This window comes from Arachis hypogaea, chromosome 10 (genome assembly GCF_003086295.3).
Source record: "Arachis hypogaea cultivar Tifrunner chromosome 10, arahy.Tifrunner.gnm2.J5K5, whole genome shotgun sequence".
NCBI lineage: Eukaryota > Viridiplantae > Streptophyta > Magnoliopsida > Fabales > Fabaceae > Arachis > Arachis hypogaea.
The window spans coordinates 115,039,858-115,048,515 of NC_092045.1; the positions used below are offsets into that span (position 1 = coordinate 115,039,858).

The window sequence follows — 8,658 nt, forward strand, 5'->3', positions numbered from 1 at the left end:
AAATAAGTGGAAGCCGAGAAAAGAGTGAATGATTTCGACACCTATAAAATGGGTGGGAACTGAACAAAAATATGGGCTGGGATAATGTAAAAGCCAAATTATATAAGTAGAACAAAGTATAAAAGAAATACAATGGTCAAGAAAACACCAAATGTTGTAGATGGGGCATGGGGGAAATGGATGCTTTAATAAGCATCACTTGCCAATTGAAAGTCATGCTTTCAAACAAGCAAGTTTTGTAAAACAGAATTAAGTGCTTAGCTTCTATTTAATCTAAAAAAGAATTTATCGTCCAAAGATGTTGAGAGATCAGAAAACAATGCTTCATTCATCCTATTTCCTTGTATCATAAATAATATCTTAGATTGCTTGTTCAGATCAATAGTTTAAGATTTTTCTGGCCTTCTAGCTTTTAGAATTCAGAATATATATATATATATATATATATATATATATATATATATATATATATGGGGGGTTAAATTAGCTTTTCATAATAAAATTCAATAATTTATTTCAGACTACAAAATGAATAAAAATCGGAAAATCTTTGTTTTTTATATGACATGCAGAAGACAATATTTATATGAACACCCTTACCCACAGAGCAAGAAAAGGAAAATAATGGGAAATATGATTTTTTTCGTTTTTTTTTTGTTTCCCACACAATATCCCCCAACCGGGCAGACCAAAAACTAATCTACCACGGATCTGAGCTCTATCTAAGGGTTTGCTGCGAGCCAATGGGTTGCTGCTTGCACAAGTCAGGATTCGAATCCCTGAGACTTGCTTAAACAGACTAATGAACTAACCACTAGATTAACTCAAGTTGGTTAAATATGACTTTTCTCTATTGTTGATATTGACATTTCAATCTTAGGAATGGAAAATAAATAAATCCAATTTTCTAGGATTCATTTAAGATAATATTCAATCAGATTATTAAGAAGAGATACTTCACTTGAGATAGAAGAGTTTTGGGGTAAGAGATTTTCAGCACTTTGACGTGATGGTGCTATTGACTTCAGCTTTTCTGATATTTTTGCAATGTACTCAGCCTGTAAATAGATGCCAAATACCTCAATTTTTTAAATTAATTCATGTGAGAACCTAGTAAAAAAAAGTATTAAATGATAAAATTTACACTGTATAAATAAGTAAAGGAAGTATGCACATTCTAAATTTTAGCATTTTAGTAGTAAAAAATTTATCCCGTGAAAATAGGGAGACTTAAAAATCTCAAAGAATTATGTGCAGATCTTGCACTGATGTGGATTCATGGAAGTACTCATTTGTTATCAAGACAATGCCATTGGTTTGAAAGAGCTATATGAACAACAAAATGTTCACATGAAGAAAGTCAAAACAGCATAAAATCAAGGTACCTCGACTTTGGATGATGCAAACACTTTCTCCTCAAAAGTTTCTACAGACCCTAGAAGCAAGGGTAAATTTTGTTTCCAAGAGGGAGGACCATTCTTGAGTACAAAATCTGCACTGTAAACTACAGGATGTAAGTTTATATGGACCATTCTAGTAGGAGAACCTAATAGAAGTTCACAAATACCAACAAGTCTATCCTCAGAAGGTAAACACATATTTTATAACCTATCAAAATCCTCATTAGACTGCATCTTTATACTTAATATGATCTGCTGAAAACAATCAAATTGAAAAGAAAAAAAAAATGAACTTAAAAGAGAAGGACAAATAGTTATTGAATTTATATAACAACCGAAGCATAATTGATAGCAGTTGAGAGAGATAAAATATTCAAAGAACCATCCATAGACTCCAAAAATCAATCTATTAATAATCCATGGAATAGAATCCATAAAGGAGAAGAAAAGTATTCTTCTATCTTCAACCAAGCCCTTGAAGGTTAAGTAAAACTGTTCTTTCGTAAGAGTTATACAAAGACTATTCCAAAAGATCCAAACTAACTAACAAAGTTAGACATGAATACATGATTCCAAATGTCTCTTTGCACCTTTAACAATGAATCCATGAAGTACTCATAACCAAACTAAATCTTACATCATCGGTTGTTAACATTTTCCAAATGAATTGGGAATTGAATCAAGAGGATTTGGAAAATGCTACAAATCAAGAATTCCCACTGTGAAACTAAGAGCCTTCTATCCCTATAAGGTTGCTCGCCTTCTATCCCTATAAGGTTCCTCAAGAAGTGGCAACCTTGTTAAGTAAACCATAATGAAATTGAGAAAGCATGCAATGTCGACAAATGAGAGAAAATAACATGACAAAGGTAGAGTATGTGAAATCAACTTTGATATGGATATAATCATGTGCTACACGAGCATGTTACGCTCTAATTCTTAATCCTATAGCATAACAAATAATATGATTTTGCTATAATTCAACCTATATTTCCTCTGATCTATACAAGCTAAGAATCCTCCACTGGTGAACATGATCACTCACTAGGACAATTGTGCACCATAAATGCTAAGCTTAAAACGAAGAGATTTCACAAATTTAATTTATGCTCAATCTAATAAATGCTGACAGAAGTTTAATATAAAAAGAAACTATGACGGGCTCTTTGAATTGAACAGAATGTCAGCCATTCAAAAAGTATATAAGTATAGGTGGTATGTTCTTACATTTTGTTAACCATTATTCTACGGCACTCAGCAGATTTCCAACCTGTGGCAGCAAAATTGGTTGCAGCTGTAATAGGCCTCATTTTGTTTGTGTCCATCTTGTATGTGAAACTATTCTATATTTCCTAAAAGTTCATAAAATGGAGGTTACACTTGTTATACATCAAGATAAAACTCTAGGAAAATGGTAACAGAAACAATGTAATTATTTTTTCACCTGAATTTTGTGTTACATATTTTACACAAAGATTATCTTGTAGACTTTAAGCACTTCAACAATTAGGAACAGAACTAAGTGCTAACCCGAAAATAAAGTGCCAATGGAAGTAATGCCAGAATGACTTTTCATTTGACACAAAAGACAGTAGTAATCTTACAAATTTCAAGGCATGGAAAGCACACTTAAATTTTAAAGGTACTACTAAACTATAGTTACAAGAATTCACTAATTAGTTGACGAACCGTGCACCAATTCACAATTTATCTGCGTACCATAACGCTGTAAGTATACTTTTCACGTAGAATATTTTATCCTATACCAAAACGTATTGCGCTTCATGTAACTATCCCCTAAACACTCCTCCACTTACTAAACAATTTTTTTTGGGGGAAAAAAAACCAATTTTATAACCAGCTATATATATATAAATATACATGTTTTGTGAGACGAACAAAAAGATTATAACCAGAACTCAGTGCAAATCTAAATACCTCACCAACACCAAAATTAAGTTCCAATCACAAAGTGATCTTTTATCTTTCACTATTGATTTAAGCTCTAACCCCTACTAAACCTGGAAAACACGCTTTTCCCCCAAAATCTAAGCAACAAAGCACAAAATCAATATGATGACAAACAAAAAATTAAATGGTGAAATTCCTGCATGAACTTATATTCAAACGAAAAAAGGGAACTGGAATCATTGGATAGGGAAAGTAACTACCTTTGTAGCGTTGCAGTGCTAGTAATGCATGGGTGCTTGGCTAGCAAGCAAGGTAAGAGAAGAGACGAGAACTCGAAAGCTTTGTAAAATGGTGAAATGGAGAATCTGTTTCTCCGCGCGAACTACATTTATACTTTCGTAGTTTTAAACTTAAAAATAAAAAATTTAGGAGTGAGACTGAACCGCGACTTTTAGGTAACCACGAACAAATTATGTCATTTGAATTATAATTTATTGGCGAAAAAAAACTTAACAATTAATTAAGAGAGAATTTTGAATTTTACTTTTTAATTAAAGTTTAATTTTAATTCACAATTATATTAATTGTTTGGATAACTATTTACGTTAATCAATAAAAATAATAACTATTTTTTATTATGTGACTTTACGTAATTGGATATACATATAAATTAAATTATTTTAGTTATGGTAAAATATCTTCTTAAAATTAATTCTTACTTTATTATTCATTTTCATTTATTTTTGGTCTTCCCAAAATTAAGGATTTAGTTCCATATATTATTAATTTATTATTGGTTTGACTTGTATTTACTTTCAATGTATTACAAAATTTTAAAAACTTTTAATAAATATATTATCACACTAATCAATTAAATGCATTTAATTTCAGAATTTAATTATTTATTTTTTAAAATATACTACATAAATACATGTGACTCGGGCTAGTAATATATACGCTACATGCAAGTATTCAATCCGAACCAACCCATTTAAGTAAAGTTGTCTACCCGATTTACTGCGGGTAGGATAGGGTAGAGTGTAGTGCGAGTTTGCCTACGGATAGAATAGGGTACGGGTTTAGGATATACCTTACCCTACTCTATAGGGTGTCCATGGATCGAATTCGATCCGCATATCCGCGGTGTTTATCCGAATCCGATCCGAAAATTGCGGATATAGATCCGATCCGCAAGGCTTTCAGATCGGATCGGATCAGATCCGCACACTAATCGGATCGGATTGCGGATTTTGTGTTGGTATCCGCATATCCGCGTATCCGCAAAATTAAAGAAATAAATAAGTAAATATTCTTTTTATGTTTTATTTCAATTAATAATTATCATATATGTTTTATTATTTTAATTTATCATTTAAAAAAAGTATGTTAAATATTATTTTAAGAGTAAACATATTTAAAAGAATAGAAAAAATGAATTTTATTGATATTTTTTTAATAAAAATATGCTTTTAAAAATATTTTTATGTTTTGCGGATATATCCGATATCCGATCCGATCCGATCCGCAAATGTGCGGATCGGATCGGATCGGATCGGATCCAACTTTAAAAGCTGCGGATATTGGATCCAATCCGATCCAATGATTTTATCGAATTTTTGGCCATATCCGATCCGATCCGATCCGCGGACACCCCTACTACTCTACCCGCACTCCTAATATATTATATAATATATATGTAAAAGTTATGTATATAGTGAAAAAGTAAATATTGAACTCACAATCTTTCTCTTATAAAAACTTAAAATAATTATTAAGCTAGTTGATAATTATATTTTTGTAACTTTTTGTTAGATTTTTTTAAAATTTTATTGTTTTTTATTTTATATTTTATTAATATGTATAAAATTTAGAATAGTTGAATTTTATATTTGCTTAAATATTTTTTATTTGTCTGCAGATAAGGTCGAAAAGGATAGAATTTAGAACTTTAAGGTAGAGATAAAATTGAGAAATTCCCAACCCACAAATAGAATAAAGTAAAATTTTAAAAAAGTTATCAACCCGCAAATTAAATTAAGATAGAGTCTAAATCCTATCTTATCCTATCCATTACCAACCTTACATGTAACCCTCCAAACTTCAAATTTTTTTCTTATAAATTATATATCAATCTTACTTTAGTCGCCTAAAACCTTTTATTTTAGTTTTTTATTGCGAAAATTTTTTATTCCCCTAAAATTCAACTTATCTCCATTCTATATATATGAGTATTAAATGGAAAGTTAATATGAAATTCTTTTATAATGAATAAGCATTAGAGTTTATTATCAGTGATATTTATTTTGTTTATGAAGAATTATATGCCTTTTAAGATTAAATTTTTTGTACAATAATATATATCACGCTAGACTTTTTAATTATTACTCCCTCTCTTCCAAATTTTTATGTCGCTTTAGCCTCTCTCTTTTTTTTCCGATATCACTTTTATTTTTTATAAAATATAAATAAATTACTAAAATATACTAAAAAATTTGTATCACTAACAAAATAAATTTTAAAAGATGTTAACGATGAATCAGTTTGCAAAAGATTTAAAAATAAGATAAAAAATTAAATATTAAATATATATTTTAAAAATTAATTTTAGAAATCAAAATTTGATGTAAAATTTTATAATTATTATTAAAAAATAAGATATTTTTATCTTTAAATTTAGTATTTTTATTTTGTCAAGTAAATTTTTTTATTCAATTATTCTGTCAAATTTTTTTGTTTTACTAAATTTTGAATTAGGTTCTTATATTTTTTTTCTTTTCGATTGAGTCTTTATACCATATTGAATTTTGTAATTAAGTTCGTGACAAAAACATTGAAATTAATAGAATATTCTATTAAATAAAATGAATATGTCTAATACTTGATTAAATATTTTATATAGTTTAATAGACTATTCTATTAATTCTAACGTTTTTATTACTGTAGAAACTTAGTTACAAAATATGATATAGTAGAAAAACCCAATTGAAAACAAAAAAAAATATAAGGACCTAATTAAAAATTTAATAAAACTATAGAGATTTATAGAGTAATTAAACTAATTTTAAAAAATATATATATCGTGAATGATCACATTTTTTGAAAAATAAAATGAAAATATAGAGATCAAATTTTTACTCTGAATTTTTTTGTGCACTTCCTAAATATTTATTCAAATGTTGCCATAAAAATTTAAATCTAATAGATAAATTGTTCGCTAAATATAAAACTTTTTTGTTACTTACAAAAAAGTAATATTTATTGGTTTAATAGATTATTTTGTCGATAATATATTTTAGAAATCTTTTTGTCAGCGATAGAATCTTTCGAATATCGAATTGGTAGTTAATCCATAAAATCTTTTTTATTAAATTATCAATTATATATTTAATTTATAATAAGAGTGTTGAAAATAATATTTCAATTCTCTCTCCTCATTAATTAAGGGTCAAGTTAAACCCTAAAGTCATTCGTGAGATTAATTGCTTGTATAAAAAGAATTTTTTTATTTTAATTGCACCATAAAAAGTTTTGAGATTGGAAAAACTACGTCATGTTGATTCCCATCCTTTCTTCGTAGAATTACTTGTTACGCTGTAGGAATCTGGTATATATTCATTTATGTTAGACTAGACGAAATGATTTTAATTTTAGCATTAAATACTTGATGAAACGAAATTATTTAATTTTAATGAATCATAGAATATCTTATTTTTTACAAAAAAAATGTATAACTATTAAGATTAAATGATATCATTTTATCAAGTATTTAGCGTTAAAATTAAAGTGACGTTTTTTTTAATCCAACATAAAAAGAATGTGTCAGGTCACTTATAGCAAAAAGAATAACTCGATATAAAAATTGTATTTTTTTCAGACATAAAACATTGAAATAAGGATGTAGAAGTTTACGTTTATTTTTTATTTTTTATTATTTTTATTAAATTTTTATAATTGTATTTTTTTATCATTATATTTTTTTTCTTAAACTTTTTAATTAAATAAAATATAAGAATATTAATTGTATGTCTCTATCTTTAGTCAATGTTTTATTCTCAGAATCAAACGCAACTAAAGACATTGAGAGATTATTATAGTATAATGTTTTTAATTTCAAAAGCATTTAAAATATAATTAAAATCTCAAAAAAAAATTAATGCAAAAGATCAATCTCAAAACCATTTTAAAAGTTAAGTTGTTGTTCATTGTAATATATTATTACATTAGCAAATGCGTTAAATTCAATTATTCCTTAATCAGTTAATCCTAAAAATATTACATACACAAATACCAATTTTAATTATGTCATTATTGATTATTGTGATATGGATAAGGATATCCATTTAATTAATGATGTGACTTAAATTTATTATATGGACGGTTCAATTTTTCTATGATAAAAGAGTAAAACTTTTAAATTAAACTAAACTTAAATGAAGTTAAAAAAGTAAACATTGTACGTGTATAAATAATAAGGAGGTCTCACATAATATATGTACAACAAAAATACTCTTCTCTCTTTTCATATATATATGTATGTTACAATAATTTTCTCTTTTTTTCTATTTGGCTGAGTATAAGCTGTAATATATATAATATTAATAAATATATATGATTTACTTCTATTATAGGGAGATAATAATATTGATGAATATTAATACTAGAGCTATCTATTTATATTTTTTTATTTTATATTTATTATTTTTTTTTATTTATTTATTTTACAACATGTTATCAGTACGAGATTCTGATCAAATTTTAGAAAGACTCAAGTAATAAATATTCATTATATTAAAACTCTCTCATCTTGAATTTAATGCTCTTGATATACCTAGAAACAATTACTTATCATGGATATTAGATGTAGAAATTCATCTTAATTCAATGGATCTTGTAGATACCATTAAGGATGAAAATAATGCATCCCAAAAAGATAAAGCCAAAGCCATAATTTTTCTTTGTCGTCATCTTGACGAAGGATTGAAAAACGAATATCTCACACTAAAATATCCTGCAAATCTGTGAAAAAACCTTGAAAAAAAGTATAATCATTAAAAGACAGTGATACTTCTTCAAGCCTAATATGAGTGGACACACTTGCATCTAAAAGATTTTAAATCTCTAAATAAATACAATTCAACAATGTTTCGAATTGCCTCACGAATGAAATTATGTGGAAAAAAGATAACTGATAATAACAAGTTAGAGAAAACTTTTTCGACCTTTCATGTCTCGAATGTGTTCCTACAACAGTAGTATCGAGAAAAAGAATTTAAAAAATATTTTGAGCTAATTTTTTTCCTTCTTGTTTTGAATATAACAATGAATTGCTTTTAAAAAATAATGAAGC

At 27.2% G+C, this 8,658-nt stretch overlaps 1 long non-coding RNA gene across 1 annotated transcript; it reads right to left on the reverse strand.

The window, feature by feature from the left end:
- Positions 1-936: 936 nt before the first annotated feature.
- LOC140175534 (uncharacterized) lies at positions 937-3,732 on the reverse strand. Its single transcript, XR_011866365.1, has 4 exons — positions 3,572-3,732; positions 2,628-2,752; positions 1,386-1,497; positions 937-1,058 (listed from the first exon to the last, which is right to left on the reverse strand). It is a non-coding gene; the product is annotated as an uncharacterized lncRNA (long non-coding RNA).
- Positions 3,733-8,658: the final 4,926 nt, after the last annotated feature.